This window comes from Ambystoma mexicanum, chromosome 4p, assembly GCF_040938575.1.
Source record: "Ambystoma mexicanum isolate Mex_15411 chromosome 4p, UKY_AmexF1_1, whole genome shotgun sequence".
Taxonomy (NCBI): domain Eukaryota; kingdom Metazoa; phylum Chordata; class Amphibia; order Caudata; family Ambystomatidae; genus Ambystoma; species Ambystoma mexicanum.
The window spans coordinates 49,321,006-49,338,551 of record NC_090927.1 but is presented as its reverse complement, the minus strand read 5'-3'; positions in this window follow the sequence as shown (position 1 = coordinate 49,338,551).

Genomic DNA, 17,546 nt, shown 5'->3' with positions numbered 1-17,546 from the left:
GTCCTGAATCAAAACAAGTCTGTTGAATAAACAGCCCATATGTGTTTCCCAGCAGCCAACCCCTTCACATCGCTAGGCACAGACAAGCTTTCATTCAGTATTGTACTTTTTAAAACGGGCATTTTTTTCTTTCGTTTGAAAAAGCCCATTTTGACACATGTGGTGAAAGCTGGCATTTCTTTTTTAAATTCGGTTTTTGCAACTGCCTTTCCAATATGGATCTGTAGCTGTAGCCAGCTTGTTTTACACAACAGTCTGTACCATGAAATTGACATGTGCATAGAGACTTATGATTTCTTTTCAAGCAGTGATTTTTCACAATTTGTAGCAAATGTTTAAGCGCTTTTCAGTGCAGCAGAAAATGAAAGCTTTTGTTGATTCTCAGGTTTGGCTGGCACAGCCTGTCATTCCGGGGTCCTGCTTGTCTGTTAAGGCACAATGGGGACATGGATATGAATGGGCATGGCAGGGCCTTATTAATAACAGTAGTTTGAGGAAGAACAGATGAAAATAGCATCAGAGCAGCATCATTTTAAAGGTGAAAAGTTTCCTTTTTAATGGGGACTTGGGCTTGCAGCAAAGCAGTGCTGCTTTTTCACTCTTTCTTTTGTCCCGGGAGGATAGCTCAGCGGCAACGTGTACGCCTTGGAAGCAAGACGACACAAAGCAACACAGGTTCGATCCCCGGGTCCGTGCCTGGAAACCTCTGGGTATTTAAGCGTGTTATAAATACGCAACTAAGACAAAAAAAAACAATTACGCAACTAAAAACAAACAATTCCTGTAACAGCGCCTCGATGCCCGCGGGCTGTGTGAGTGCTTTAAAAATGCAAAATAAATAAGTATATGTAAGAACACACTGGCAAGCTCCCTCGGTGTGCCCCCTTGCTCCATTCTGCCAAATATGTGCTTGGCAAGATGTGCAGCCATCCTTTTGTTGCTGCAAAATGCAGTTTTGAGGCCATGCGGCTCACAGGAGCCAGCAGAGCCATTTTGCTGTTTCTGCTGAAATGCAGCTTGGTTATGTGGGGAAGTATAGCTGAGTTGGGTCAATAAATCCCACAACTTGATTTGGGGGGCTCTTTGTTTCTGTGTCTTTTACAGGTCCTCGTCTTCCTGTGTAGCAATTATTCCCAGGAGGGACAAAGCTTTGGGGCAATGCCCGGCGCGCTCCGTCTTTGAGGTAACTCAGCAACGTTGACCATTCTGAGTTGAACTCGGAGTGGTCCCCTTCTAGGGAGTACGTTAGCCTTTCCATGGCAAGAAGCGACCACAGTTTCGCAATCCATTCATGATCCTGGGGGACTTGTGTGGATTTCCATTTGCGGGCTAGGACCAGTGCTGCCGCCATCATCATAGTGATGTAGAGTTTGCGCTATGCTTTTGTCTGGATCTCCCCAAGGACCCTGTTTAGCCCTATCATGGCTAGCCCCCCTGTTTCCTTCACTTTTAACTCCCAACACTTGCTCAATCTTATTTATTTATTATTTAAATGTATAAAGCGCCCAGCGTCCCGGAGGCATCGTGGCGCTGTTACAGAAGATTTACTTAACCTGAAAGCAATGTTACAATGACAGTGTTGAGAGGGTGTTCCGAGGTTACAATGGAACAGTGGAATAGCAATGGAACAGTGGAATAGCAATGGAACAGTGGAATAGCAATGGAACAGTGGGGAGAACATTACATTTGTAGTAGGTATTAGTTAAATAACTTTGTTTTGAGCAGCTTTCTGAACACTGTGATGGATTCTTCGCTTCTTAGGCTGAGGGCAGCGCGTTCCAGGCTATTGGGGCTAGGACTTCAAAGCTAGTGCCGCCAGCTTTAGCTCTGTTGAATGCTGGAACAGAGAGCAGGCGAGAATATTGGTCACGTTTGGTCTGTGGGCCAGGGCCTGGTGTATTCTGTCTACTAGGTATGCAGGGGCGGTCCTGGCGAGGCATTTGTGTGTGATGGTGAGGGCCTTGAATGTTATGCGTTCTTTGATTGGGACCCAGTGGGCATCCTTCCTAGCCTGGGAGATGTGCTCTCTCTTAGGGATGCTGAGGGCGGCTCTGAGGGCATTGTTTTGTGTGATTTGAAGTTTGTTGATGTTGTTAGCAGAAGTGCCTATGAGAAGGATGTTACGGTAGTCAAGTTGTGGCTGCTGGCGATGTTAAGGATGTTGCTTGGAGATAGATGAGGTTTGACTGCGTTTATGGTTTTTTGTGGTAAATGCAGCCGAGGTTGAGATGGCGCTGACTTGTATGTCCATTGTTTGCATGGAGTCCAGGTATACCCCAAGGGTTTTCACTGAGGTGTAGGCTGTGATAGTAGTGTTCTCAATACTGAATGAGTTGTATTTCTCATCTAGATTTTTTAGGGCTTCTTTGGGACCCACCAGCAGAATTTCTGTTTTCTCCCCGTTTAAGCAGAGCCCATTGGTTGCCATCCAGGCCTGGATGCGAGCATATGTGAGTTGGAGAGTGTTGAGGTCTTGCTCATAGTCCCCTGTTAGGGGGAGAAGAATTTGTGTGTCATCGGCATAGTTTGTGAAGGCTATGCCGAATTCTTATAAATCTCTGAAAAGTGGGAGTGTGAAGAGGTTGTAAAGAGTGGGGGTGGTGCAGGATCCTTGTGGCACTCCGCATTCAATAGGGGTTGGGGATGCTGAGGCTTGGTTGGAGAAAACTCTCATAGCTCGGCCTTCCAGGAAAGAGGTGATCCAGGCGGTGGCCTCAGGAGAGAAATGGGCATTGTCAGCAAGGTGTTTGCACAAGATCTTGTGGTCAACCAAATCAAAGGCAGCTGAGAGATCCAAGAGTAGAAGGAGTGAGGATATGCCTTTGTCCATGGCTTGGAGTCGCTGATTCTTAAGGTCAAGTAAGGCTGATTCAGTGCCATGATGCGGGGGGAAGCCAGATTGTCTTTTGCCAAGGATGTTATGAGTTTCCAGGTAGGACTGTATCTGCAGATAGGCAGCCCTGTCCAAAATGTTTAGTAAAAAAGGCACAGTGGTGAATGGACGGTAGTTGTTAGGGGAGTCCGGGTCAAGGGTGGGTTTCTTTAGTAGTGGTCGCACCCATGCTTCCTTGAGGGCGTGAGGGACGGTGCTGTTGGCGAAGGAGGCATTGATAAATGTGGCAATGAATGGAGCAAGTGTAGTTGCACAATCTTTGATTAGATTAGCTGGGCATATGTCTCCTTTGCATAGTGAAGGTTTGATGCGCTTCATGATTAGTAGGACTTCAGGGATAGTTACTTACCTGAATGCAAAGGATGTGGGCTTGTTTGTGTCATTTGGGGAGACTGCGACCAGCGGGAAGGTTGGGGGCTCTGCTGATGGCGGAGTGATTGTAGGCAGGTTGTCGTATTGTGTCTTGATTTTGTTTTGGGGAGTTTTGATTTTGTTTAACATGGCGTGTTGGATGTTGTTACACCATGTTTCGTTTTTCTCGGTGGGTTGTGTAGACGTAGGGGGGGTGGTCAGTTCGTTGTAGATGGTGAATAGCTCTTTTGACTGGGAGTTGGCTTTCACTATTCTGGAATTGTATGTGGACGCTTTAGCTTTGGAGATGGCCTGCTTATATTGTTTGGCGCTTGTGAGATATGTGTCCCTTGTGATGGTTGATGGGTTTGCTTGCCAGGTGGTTAGTGCTGCTCTTTTTGTGGTTCGCATGTCCGAAAGTTCTTGTGTGAACCATGAGTTGACGTGTAGTGTGGCTTTGGCTTTTTTCAATTCGATTGGGGATACGGTGTCTAGTATCTCTTGAGAGTGGTGTTGTAGATTTCTACTAGTTCTGTCGGATCTTGGGAGGTAGGGTGGGCAAGTACAGATGTGTGGAGGAGAGGGAAGATGCTTTCTATGGTGAGCAATTTCTTGGACCTGGCCAAAGTGGCTGGTGCCGGTGTGTTTAAGTTGCGCGCTGTTTTAGTTGGTATGAAGAAGTGCAGAAATGGTGGTCAGTCCATGGGCGTGGGGTATTGGATCTGATGTCTACCTTGCAGTTGTGATCACCGATCCAGTCTAGTATGCGACCTTTGATGTGTGTGGGAGCGTTGACTATTTGGGAGAAACCTAGGTCTTGGATAGCTTTGGCGAAGGCTTTACCTTTCTTGTCTTTGGGGTCTTTGAAGCCCAAGTTGAGGTCGCCTATGAGGATAGCACGGGTATTTGCTTTGAGGTTGGCTCCTAGGGTGTGGGTGATGTTGTGTTGGAAGTCAAGTGTAGGGCCTGGGGGCCGATATACGGTGTGGAGTGTTATGGTGTCGTTTGGTGATGGGGATATTTGTACTGATGGCATGTCAAAGTTGTCAGCTTCAGTGGTCTGGCGTTGAGGGTTTCCCTAGTCATTATGGCGACTCCTCCACCTTTACTAGAGGTTCTATCCTGGCACAGGATAATGTATCCTGGTGGTAGGGTTTGGCAGATGGCAGGGCCAGATGCTGTGTGTAACCACGTCTCGGTGATGGCTAGGATGTCTAGGTTCAAGTCAGTGATGAGATCGTGGATCTCCATGGTGTGCGCTGGGATGGAGCGTGCATTATTGAGTGCGCATTGGAGTTGTGTTTCCTGATTTTTCCTAGGTTTTGTTATGAGAGGGATGCTGGTGGCAGTTCCGCTGTGAGTTTTTAGTGGTGAGGTGGCATTTGGTGTGGGTGTCTTCAAGGGTGACTTGGCAACGTGAGTATTAGGGGTAGTTGGGAGGTGGTGCGATCGGGTGCCTAGCCTTTGATTTCTAAAGTAAAGGGGCATAGGGTGAGCGTTGGTTAGTGTGCTATGGATGGTGCTGTGTGGGAAGGGTCCTGAGTGGGTGGGTGTTTGTCTGGTGGTGGGTGAGCCTATGGTTAGTGCTGGAAGGCAGGGCGTGGGAGGCACGTTGTGTGAGAGTGGTAGATTTGATCTAGAGACTATAGATGTAGGTAATAATCTTGTGGTGAATGAGCATGTGGTTAGCACTGGAAGGGACGGCGTGGGTGGTACGTTGTGGGAGAGTGGGAGTGTAGGAGACATGTTTGGTGTGGTTGCTGTAGAGTGGGGTGAGGTGTTGTAGCGTGTTAGCATGGGCTGTATAAGAGTGGGCTGGAGGGGTTGCATGGGGGGGGGGTGGGCGTTCAACAGGCAGCATAAGTAGCCAAGAAATAGCAGTTAAACAGAGCTGGCGGATGGGTCTTTCCGCGTGCAAATTAGGATTGGTATTTCTTTGCATGGAATTACACTGTGAACATCAAGAATTTGGATATCAGACATTACAGGGTGGTGGGCAAAGATCGTAAGCAGTGGATGTAGTGGCAGATTACAGGGTAGTGTTGCACAAAAGTGCTTTATAGCGTAGGCATAGGATGGTGGAAGGTGGGCAGCAGTGCTTGGGAGCAGGGCAGTGGCCCAATCAGGCGAACAGCGTGCAGATAAGGGGGCCACATCTTAAGCAGACGGCAGAGATGACATGTTATAGTGTTACATAGACAGTAAAATACATAGTGATTGGCAATTATAGTGCGAACAGCGTGCAGATAAGGAGGGCAGATCTTAAGTAGTGACCGGATGTTGTGTATCAGAGCTTCAAGTAGAGAGGACAAACTGCCATAAGTAAGTGACTAATACTTTTGGTGATAGAGCAATGGATTCATGAATTGTTACGTGCAGCTGGTGGCGCATGTCGCTGCTACTTTAGCGTGCAGGACAGGACTCGGTACCATAGTGCAGCAGGTTTGTAGAGGACATTCGTGAAAGTTCAAATGCTTTTGTGATGGAGTTGGGGGCTCCCCAGGCTCTCACAGCTCAGACAGATGCGGAAGCCGGCTCCGCCTGCCGGCGGAATCTGATTGGTCTTTAAGATGCTGGCGAACCAATCAGCGTGGGTGCAACAAGGAAGTGGATCAGTGGAGGCTCCTGGTCAGGCGCCGGCCATCTTACGGTGTAGTAGCCCTTGTGGTTGCTGATGGTGGCGGGTAGGAACGTTCTCAGTATCTTCTTGTCAACAATAATGCACAAGAGGATGTGTCACCCTAGGATGTTGACGAAAAGTGCTAGGGCGTCAGTTAATGAAGATATTTCAGTGTCCTCGTGAACGGCCATGAGTGCATGTAAATACACACAGGCTTACCTTCTTAGCAGGCAGAGGTTCGGTGGGGGTAGCACTGCTCCTGCAGTGCAGCGCAGTGTGAGCTCCTGCTCACCTGGTGGGCTTCTGAATGTGGGTAGGCTCGGACAATCGCTTCATGGACGGTGTCCCAGTAGTGGTGAATTTTTGGGCAGTCCCACCATATGTGGCTCCATGTGCCTATTTCTCTGCACTTCCTCCAGCATTGTGGTGCCACCTTCGGATACATTTTGTGGAGTTTGATCGGGGCTAGGTGCCACTGCATAATTAGTTTAATCCAGATCTCTCTAATTTGGAGCGACCTTGTCAATTTTGGTATTTATCCCCGTAGTTTTCACAAAAATCCATAATGTACTTCCTACAAGTACTAGAAACAGAAAAACATCCCTATAAATGAAATCTTCCAGATTTCACACATGTGGAAGCATACATGCACTCTCTGCAACCATGTTTCACAACAGCACATCCCTACTGAACACTTTGTCTATGTATCCATACCAAATTATGAATCCATTCCATTTCACCAGCTTCTGCCGAATGCAAATCATGACATATTATACCCTTTTTGCAATTGAGACAATTGTTCCAGCATATAAATAAACTCAAATGGCCAATATGTCATACTAATGCTTGTACGGTACAATGCAGATGGTAGCAAAAATAACTGTAAGCACGCTAGCTTTACATACGGCCAAGTATCTCTTAGCAGGAAAACCTTCACAACAGTAGGCATAATCGGATTTGGGTTGTTTGCCTGTAATGGAAATGTTTGCGGCCGAAAAGACGGTAGCTAACTTGACCGTTATAGTCAAACAACCCAAAGCAAATGCCTCCCCAAACCTAGCTCACAAATACCCTCCCTCCCCCCTTTCCCTACCTTTTGCTTTTAGCGTTTAGCAGCACACCTCTTTGTGTGCCGCCGACTCTGTGCGACACCGGTTCCCTTCACTTACATGCTTCGGAACCGGCGAGCACTGTTGGGGGAGTTTTTCTAAAGTCTACCTGTGGTATGACTTGATAAAACAGTCCCTTGGTATACAGAGCCCCAACTTCTAGAATACGTCTGTACTACTCAAGGTTTTGGTAGCATGGCAGAGCAGCCAGGTTTATTTTCGGAGGGAGATGCGAGTTGTAGGCAAGTACAATGAATTCAGTATATGCAAAGGCCTAAAGAAACACACACTAGGAGTTATAGTGAAATAGTTATGACTGAAGGTAAGTACTACCCCCAGTCCCACAGTACCTGAGGAGTGATGAAAAAAATGCAGCTGGATTCTTTCACTGTGCAGCGGCTTGGACCCAGTCTCCTGTTCCGTGGTCGTGGTGACGAAAGGAAGGTCTCTGGAAGGGATGTCACAGCAGCAGTCGAGTGAAAGGACTCAAAGCAAAGGATTCTTCGTGCTCCAACATCGATCTGCAGTTTTGGCGCCTTTTCACAGATTCCAAAGGGGAACGGTTCTCGCCCGAACAATTTAACTCGCTTGCTTGGTCCTGCACTCTGGTGAGGGTAACTTTGAGGAGGGGGGTCTTGCTTATGGAGGTCCGGTAAGAGTCCACCAAAGTTTCGGGAGAGTTTGTTCATAGATCGACGATGCACTGCAATCAGGCTTGAGGTCCCAGGGTATTGACAGATTGCAGGCCAAGAATGTTGCAGCACTTCGTGGGATGGCTTGACTTGAAGGTCGTATTAGAACTGATTGGGCCCACCAGTCCAAGGGATGAAGTAATCCTCTTCAGAGCTTCCCTGTCAATTTGAAAAAGGGGCCGGGACAGCAGCGGTATTTCAGCAGGCATCCCCAGTTGCTAGAAGGGGCTGCAGGTGTCTCTAGTCGTCTTCTTCGGGTCTTCTGTTCCAGTGGTCGACTTGTCTTTTGCCTCAGGATCCTCACCTTTTATCTAGGAACCCAGCCAATCAACACTCATGCTACATTCAAACTTTAGGGGGTGGATGTCCCAGTTGAAACTGGTTCCAGGCAGGCATCCCACAAGACAAAGAACAGCGGAGTTTCAAACTCCCCCCTGCTTCCTGTCCTCGCAGCCACACTGGAGCCTCGGCAGGCTTCACGAAGGATTCCCACCAAAGACCAAAGTCAAACAAGGACCTCCCCCACCCAGGACGGCAGAAGGACCAAGAAAGGACAAGCACACAAAAAATGGCGATATAAGAAAGAAGCCACCATTTTGGGTCAGTGGTGACCATTCTGTGTATAACCACAGCTGTGGAGACAGCCTGCGAGTAAATATTACTCAAATATCAGACCATGTCCACTGCCACAAGCCAAGAATTTTTGTCTGTCACCAACAGAAATGTTACAGGAGCAGTGAGAAAGGGAATACAAGGTAACCCCTCAGCAATCCACATAGAGGGTGGTGTCTGCTGATCTCACAAAAGGAAAAGATAAGGAGGATACTTGTAGCCTTCTAATCTTGAGAGCAGTAGTTCTTAAGAAAAATAAAAGAATATAAAAAGGAAAGCCCAGCAGCACTGCACAGAGGGTGCTGTGTGCTGCAAAAGTAAATTACAGATGCCTTAAAAAGTATGGAGGAAAGCAAGACTCCATAAAATGAAATAAAACCAGGAGGAACAAGGGTACCCATAGTCAGAGCAAAAAAGGAATGAGTGGAAAAACGCTCCCCTCGTTCAGGACTATAGGAAATAGGTCCAACAGCCCAGCAACAAGTCCTGGTGGTCTCACAGGTAGTGGGGAATATCTCCCTAACAAGCACCAGGCTTCCAAGGATAATGAAGGTAGAAACGGTGGATCAGTCTGTGATGCTGGAAATGCATCGGAGGAACAGGGCCTCCGTATCCTTGTCTTTTACTGCTTTTTATCGTGTGTTCTGTCGTGTTTTCCACTCAGGAGTTCATGTGGGACTCCTGGCGGTGCAGCTCTCTCTTTAGTTTTGGTGAACAGACCCATGGGATACCCTTATGGCACCCATGGGTGGGGGTACAACCCTGTGCCCCTAGTGTATGTTTTTGGGCACCTGTGGGTGGCCCACAGAGCAGGGGATGGGCTGGTGGAAGCTCGATGCTGAATTTTACAGGTGCTCTGAGCATCCGCCATTTTGGGATACCCAGGCCCTGCCATTGGAATCAGTTGATTCCTGATAGGATACAAGATGGCCCCTGTGGCCTCTTGCTTTCTATTGCCTGTTACCTTGTTTTCCCAAAGTCCTGGGAAGCCCTGACTCTGTCCCTTCCCCCTGACCGGTTGTTGGGTGGAAGTTCCATATATGGTGTTGTTGTGAAGTCTAGGCCAGATTGGCTGGAACCTTCCCAATTACTGTATGTTGTGGGTACACCCTGTGGGTGGGACCTGGGTGAATGGAGTGTGTGACGAATATGCATTCTGTGTTGTGGATGTCTAGTACCTGGTGTTTGACACAATGACTGAGACAGCCCTGCCCGAAACTGGTATGAATGCAGTGTGGAGTGTTGAATGGCTGGGTACTTGTCCCAATGCACATAACTTGTTGTGAGTGTCTGGAGAGAAGTGAATGGCCTGAATGCACTATGCACCTGATTGGCTGCCTGCCTGCATGAATGCCCTTCTGACCGATTGGTTGCCTGAGTGTGACCCAGCAGAATGAATGGGAGATCAACTAGTATATCTGGGGGCCTCTCACTTCCAGAATTTGTGTTCAGAAGCTGAAGTCCACTATGAAGACTAACTGGAGTAAACCTGAAGCTTAACCTTGAATCCCTGCTGGAAGAGAAGAATTGCTGTTGCTCTCCTTCACAATCTGAAAGCTGCTGTGCCTCCAAGGACTGACCCAGAGAGGACCTGGTAAGGTGCCCTCTTCCCGAGCTACGAGGGACCATCGTGCACCAGCTGATCTTTGCCAAAGCTCTCTGGTAGACAGACCTACGACAGGCTGCTGACCGGAGACGGGGACTGCCGCGGAATCCAAAAGAGAAGCACCACAGTTCCTCATCATCTCTTTGCGGTCCAGAACTATCGTCACTGAGGTGCCCCGCACGCCTCTTCCTTGCAGGACGCCAACGCTCAGTCGTCGACGAACACCGCCAGGAACACGAAGCTGCCACTTCACCACCTGTTCTCCGTCGGACGTTCGACGACCCGTGACTCCTGACTTAATGGGAAGGCACTCAAGAAGGGCCGTCGATTTCCCGTCGACGAACGCTACAATTCCAGGTACATTGGGGCTGTAGAACTATTGTATAAGGAAATAAGACTCATAGAACAATATATGGACTGGGCTTGTGATACATCTTTGCTTTACAGGTTGCCCAGGTGGAGGGATCTCCACTCAGAACTGTGTCTAGTGGTAGGGGCCAGTATTCTGCCAATTGTTCCAACCAATTGCTTTCCTCCTATTTTCTATGGTTGGTTTCCTTTATTAATTTGATCTGTGTGACATTTAACCTGAGTTTAGTTGATGCACTTTAATGAGATCTGTTGATAATTGTGGTACCACTTAGAACTGTATATATTTACCATTGTTGATTTTCTGAGCACAAAGTGAGTTATTGTGATAGTGTACATAACCTTGAATATTAATTATATAAAGATTGTGTTTTAACTAATACAGTGTGTGGACATTCCTTTATGGGGGCTTGGGGACTACACTGTACTTAAGAACCGGCCTGCATCACCTCCTGAGAAGCTAGACCTTGATTGCTCGACTACGTTACCAATAATAGAGAATCTTGGCTGGGGTCCTCTGTGCCTCTCCTCTACCATATAGAGAGCGGAAGTACAGACACCCCCCTCCAGTCTTTACACTGGTGGCAGCGGTGGGATGCTTATGGTTTTAAGAATCAGTGTATAACCGTGCCACTTACAAAATATCTGCACTTTATTAAATTGAGGTTTAGTTGTGTACAAGATAACTGCATTACAAGCAATGGAATCTATTGCGAATGGTAAATTGACTCGGATGAGCTTAGAGTCTCTCCAGAGTGCTTGTGAAGCCAGTGAGTTAGACTTTGTGGATAGGTCTAGGGCTGAGCTGATAGCTGGCCTGGTGGACTACCAGACCGATGGTGAAACTCTTGAAGTGGGGGATGCAACCAATGAGGACATTGATCCAGGTGTATCTAAGGATCCCAGTTTCGTCATCTCTATATTGAATAAATACAAGATTATACATTCTCACAAAAACTTTCCATCGATTAAGCCTATGGTTGGCTTGAGCCATTTTGTGATGAAAATTGCTAACATTAAAATCACCCTCAATTATGATAGCGCCACCGGGGTGGGATTCTAGCCAAGTAGTAAATGCCTCACCCATGATTTTACATGTAGAGGGGGTATATTTTATACTTGGTGGATCGTAAATATTGGCAATTAAGATCTCATCGGCAGTATTCTCATTTGAGGAAAAAATGGCAAACATTACATATGGGGTGGCTTGTGTGTTAAAGTAGGGGAGCAGGGTATAGTTCAACCTTGCCCCTATTGCTAGCCCGCCACTGGGTCGCCCTATCGCTGCAGGGATAGCCTAACTGTGAAGAGTCTTATAGTCATCAATAATGAATCTTTGTGTAGCCCAGGTCTCTTTCAATAGAAAACATCCTGGTCAAGGAGTAAGGCCCCCCCATAGGTCATGACAAGAGTGAGCGATGTCCCCTTGTATTCCAAGAAATACGTTTCGTATGATTTTGTAGTTCAGGATGTAAGTTTTTAGTTAGCACAAGATGTTCTGGTTCCCAATTTACGATATATATTTCTGGTTAATCGATTGGGGTAGATTTGCCTGCTGAAATGCACGTAGGGTTGCTTGTTCGGAAGGCATTAAGTCCTGCGACTCTTTTTCTAGAGGGTTTGTTCTCCTGTGATAGAGCCTGTACCCTAGTGTTCCTGCAGATGGTGAGCTAGAAGCCCAGGACATTTAATGCGTCGGCACTTGTTTTGAAAAGAGCAACGATCAAAAGAGTTGAAAATTCTATTAGAGCCCAATTTGTAGGGCGTCCAACGGGCGGTAGTTCAATCCTCAGTATATCTGTGGAGCAAAGCAGGTTTAGTTGATGAACTTGTTTGAAAATTATTAGGAGATGGGAACGGTTTAGGAAAGGGCTATAGTTGGTAGGTTGCAGTTCCTCCCCTTTCCCAAATCAGAACTCTCTTCCAATAGCTGCGCAAAGTTGTTTGTGGTCGAATCTCTTTTGATTATGGTTGTGTTTGGGCATCCTTTTGTTTGTGCTGATGAACTGTGGAGAAGGGTGATGAATTTTCCACTGGGCTCGAGCATGGAATTCTGGACTGATCAGAAATGTGAACAGTAGAAGTGATAGATTTTATGTGATTGATTTTTGGCTCTTCTTTGCCTAGCAATGTAGACTTGGCTAACGACAGTTGCATTGATTTAGGGTTCAGCCTCTGCAGTCAGGCTCATCGAGTAGTGCCATCTACTAAAATATTTGAGGATAGCCGTTTCGCCCAAATATTGGGGATACGTTTTCCTCATCTATCTGGTCCTGTTACCATCGAAGGGGAAAGTCCCCTTAAGATTCTGTTGTCTTTGGCATGTTTCTTTGTTAGTGTGGCCGCTATATTTCTTTTGTTACAAATTTCATTTGAATGCTCCACCTCCGGGGCACATGTTAGAGAGGGGAGATTAATTTTCTCATAATCCCACTCCGTTTTGTAGATCAGCAATCTAGCCTCTTTGATGTTCTTATCCAACGGAGGCTTTACAGGCATCCGAGCTGATCTGGCTGGTGTTTTTAGAGTGAGCACCCTGATTTATTGTTTTGGTCCGAGTTTTTCGCATTATTGCCTGAGATTAGCCATTATTAGGGTTTAATAAGGCAGGTTTAAATGTCTTTAAACTTTGTTCTTTATGTGAATTGTTCAATGATATTTCCAGAATCCTGGCCAGGGTATTTTTGACTTGAGTGTGATCCCTCACCATTGGGCCAAGCAGCATCGTTAAGGCATCAATTTTAGCCATGAACATATTTGTTGTTTTATGGAAGAGATTCCCTCTGGAGTTCAGAGGAGGCCTTGCTTTTTGTTCGGCTTCCGTGTCCATATCAGACTCTGTTTCCATGGACTCCGAGTCTGATGAGGCACCCAATGCCGCTAAGGCAGGTGTGTTTGAAAGCTTTCCTCAAAATCCTAATTTTCTTGGGATTTTTGAATCGCTTGGTCAGCTCCTAATGAGACTTTCCAAAACCCAATACATAGGTTAAAGAGACAGTTATTGTTATCAATAGAGGGGAAACTATTTGATTAGAATTGCTGTGTAGAGAGTGAGCTGTATGAGTGTTCTGGATTTCCATCTCCATCTGGGTGAGGTTTATTCCTGCAGGTTCCAAGAAATCCATAATTTTTTGTTGATGTATCAAAGTTGATCTAGTGTTTCCTTTCTTCTTATAGGAGCGTCATGCTTTGGTCATAGCGGGTATTGCAGCAGTTTTCAGTCCTGAATTCCTTAATAGTGTTCTGTTATGTGTAGCGCATTTGGAGTCATTGGTTCGAGTCATTTATGTTAAATACCAAGATCTTACCTTCTAAGCCCTAACCAGTCCGCTCCAGCGGCACGCGACACTCAGAGCACGCATTCGTGGACGTAGCAAGACTAACGCACATGCGCAGTTCCTTTGAGCAAGGATCAGCTGTTCCAGCAGCTCGTCGAGCAGAGAGATTGGTCCAGACTCTGCTAGAAGATGACAGAGATAAGGGGCGCTGAATCACTGCAATTTTCAGGCAATTCCCTCAGTCGAATTGAGGGTCAGAGATTTTTGTTTGGTTTCCCCTTGATGCTCTCTGCTTTCAGTGTCTGTGGTGCGCAGGGTTAGGCCTTGGCAGCCATATCCATATGAATACCCTCAGGGCTGAGTACGTACCCCAGGAAGCCAATCAAAGAGACATCAAATATACATTTCTCCAGTTTGGCCCATAAATGGTGTTCCCTGAGGCGCTCCAGGACTTCTGGAACATGACACACGTATGACTCGGAGGGCGCAAACACCAATGATATCAAGGTAAACCCACATAAAGGATTGAAACACTGCCAGAGCAATACCAAGATCCAGGTCTAATTCAGACTAAATGATGGGCACCACAGAGTTCCAGGTGGGAATAATTCTTGGCTTCCCCTGAGGACTCCAGAATGTCTTTGATCAAGTGTGGTGTTCGATCCTTGAATGTAATTAATGCAAGGCTGAAGGGTTCCTGCTTTCTTGTACACGAAAAAGAGAGAAGATCCCAAATGAGACTTTGAAGGAGCTATGTGCGCATGGTTAATATTTTTATTATTTTATTTTTTAAAGCAGAGACCTACCTCGAGAGCAGTGTGGCTCTGTACAGAGTGAGGGTAGCCAGCGTTTGGGATGGCATCTTTTAACATTAGTGCAGTACTGCGAGTCAAGATCTGTGCGTCAGTATGACTTCTTTTTGGAGAGCCTGCAGTTCATCCCATAGGGCCTACAATGCTTCCAAGCATTATTAGGCGTCACAATCTGTCAAGCAGCCCACTCCTTATTGTATTGTATTTGTTATTTATATAGCGCTCTTTCCCCATCTGTATGGCATCAATGTGCTTGTGGTTGGAACGCCCTCGGTGACCGCAGTCCATGTGTAGCCGGGTCTAAGGGTTTAGATTAAGAGATGCTTGTGTGCATTTTCACTGGATCAGGACTTAGGTGGCTGGCTAGGCTGAAGTAAGCAGCCCAAAGGTCAGGCAGGTGGGTGGGCACTGTTGGTGGTTTAGGATAGTGTGCTAGTGCTGAAGATTCGACGTGTGCCCAGCTAGACCGAATTTTGTTTTCATTGGTAGTCGCTGTATCTAGTGGCAGAAGCGTTGAGGTATGTCAGGGGTTTTCAGTGTGGACGGCTATGTGTGCTGCTAGACCGGAATGGCATAGCCATAGCTGCATTCTATGGTACATGGATGGGTGGCTGTGCCTGCTGCCTGTGTCCACAGGCGTGGTATAAGGTATACGTACCGTATCTTGGATAGAGCTCGGCTGCAGTGTGCTTTTTCTTTGTCCATTGCGTATGGCTGGTCTCGCTATTCGGGGTCTCCCTGGAATGAAAGTCTAATAGTGAGGGAGTTTCCCAGCTGGGGAGGGTGCTGGGGATGAGGGAGGATGATAAGGGGTGAGAGAACAACATGGAGGGCGAAGGTTTGTTATGGCGTGCCTCTACGAAAGCTGCCGGCATCCTTGGGCTATTGATGGGTAGCAGTGTTGTTTGGCGATAGTTTGTCACAGTGATCCGCTGCGAACGCTGCCGGCATCCTTGCTGTAATTGCTGGATAGGAATGTTGCGTACGGATTCAGCGATGTAGTTTAGAGAGGGGGGAGGGTTTCAAGAGGAGACAGGGAAAAGCCAGGTTTTGAGGGCCTTTCTGAATTTCAGGTGATTTTCAATATTGCAAATGTCTAGCGGTAGAGAGGTCCAGATGAGCAGCACCTGGGCGGAGAACGAGTGTGAAGTGGGACCACTAGGCGATATGCTGTGCCAGATCTGAGACTCCTTGAGAGGTGGTAGCGCAGGATTTTGTCTTGAAGGAATTCCGGGCCAGTGGGTGTCGTCTGCGTAGTTGTAGCAAGTAAGATTGTGGCAGCGGATCATTTGCGGGCAGAGGGTTTCGGTAGAGGTTGAAGATAAGGGAGGTGGGACCCCTTTTGTTACTGGTCGTGAGGTGGAGGTGAACGGGTGGAGGAGCATAATTTGTGAGCGTTTAGAGAGGTAAGAGGAGATCCATGAGAGGGCTGTGGCTTTGATTCCTAGTGTTTGTAGCCTGTCTAGTAGGATAGTGTGATCGATAGTATCGAAAGGCTGCAGAGAGGTCAAGGAGAATGAGTACAGCGCAGCCTTCTGCATCAGCTGTTCTTTTAAGGTAGACCCAGAGCGGTCTGAAGCCTGATTGCGCCACGTCTAGGAGTTGTTGGCTCCAGTGATTAGGCCAAGCTGCTTGTATGCTGTCCGATCCATCAGTTTGGCCATGAAGCGTGTGTTGGAGATTAGCCAGTAGTTTTGGGGGAATAGTGGGTCGAGTGTAGGTTTTTTAAGGAGGGGTTTGATGTAGGAGGTTTTTAGAGCTTCCGGGAAGGATCCTGATGTAAGTGAGATGTTGAGGATTGAGCGTGCGATACTGCTTGCACAGGTTGAGGCTAGGATGTTTTTGAGGAGGGTGGGCGGGCAGGGTTCATCAGGGGAGCCTGATGGGTGGCTTTGTGCTAGGAACGAGAGGAACTCCTGGTGTGAAATAGGAGAGAGAGAGAGCTGAAGGTTTGTATCAAGGGGGGGGTTTGATGAGGGTCGGCCTGTGGGTGGGTAGGGGGCAAGGGTATGTGTTACAATTTAGAGATGATGGCAGAGTGCCTGTCAATAGTGTCATTGTGGAAGTGTAATGATAAGGTGTCACATAGGGCTTGGGAGACGGGTGGGGGAGGGGGCTGGAGCAGGCCAGGGAGTTTAATTCGAGATGATTCTATGCAGATCCTTGCTGAACGTTTAGGATTCTGTTCCCATAGAATGTTTTCTTGGTTTTTCTGATTTCCAGTCTGTATGCTCTGGTTATTCTTGCTAGGATGATCGTTTTCTGGGCCGTAAGAATGGATCTCCAGGTCGATTCCAGATGGTGCTTGAGGGTTTTTAGTGATTTGAGGTTGGCGTTGAACCACCTGGTTGGGGGTCCTGATCTCTGAGAGGTCAGTTTTGTGGTTGTTCACTTGTACCAGATAGCCGGGTCTCCTGATGGTCCAGCGTAGCGTTCTAGGGCCTGGAGTCTAGTCTGGTCCTGTGGAAGGACCGTGTGGGGAATAGAAATCCCTCTCTCCCGGGACCCAGTACTGAATGACCCAGTCCTGTTACGTGGACGATCCTTCCCCCACCATCACGAAAGACAGGCCACGCACGTATTAACCTGTGTCATGCCTGCTGGACATATCTCTGGACCAGGAACAACCTCTCCATACAAAATGAGTTACGCCCATAGAACCAATAGACCATTCTACTCGAAATAGAGGTTGTTCGATGCATTCGTCGTTAAAATTCACGTGACTTAGTTCCGTCATGTGTATCACGGCAGTGCGTACATAAGCAGCGTGGAAACGCCGATCGCTGCTTCTGATTAAGTCAATTTTGGTGTTTCGTAGCTGAACTCCGGACCTGCATTCTCGCATTCCCTTCAGCAACTTCTTTAGCCTTTTTTGAGCGTGTTTTCCTCCACACACTTATTCCTGAAGCTGCGTGTATCCTGTTCGCGTGCCAAATCTCCACGCAGACGCTCTCTGCAAGCGCGGCTGTCCTGAGCTGTGTGTATCCTGTTCGCGTGCCAAATCTCCACGTGGATGCTGTCTGCAAGCGCGGCTGTCCTGAGCTGCGTATATCCTGTTCGCGTGCCAAATCTCCACGCGGACGCTGTCTGCAAGCGCGGCTGTCCTGAGCTGCGTGTATCCTGTTCGCGTGCCAAATCTCCACGCGGACGCTGTCTGCAAGCGCGGCTGTCCTGAGCTGCGTGTATCCTGTTCGCGTACCAAAT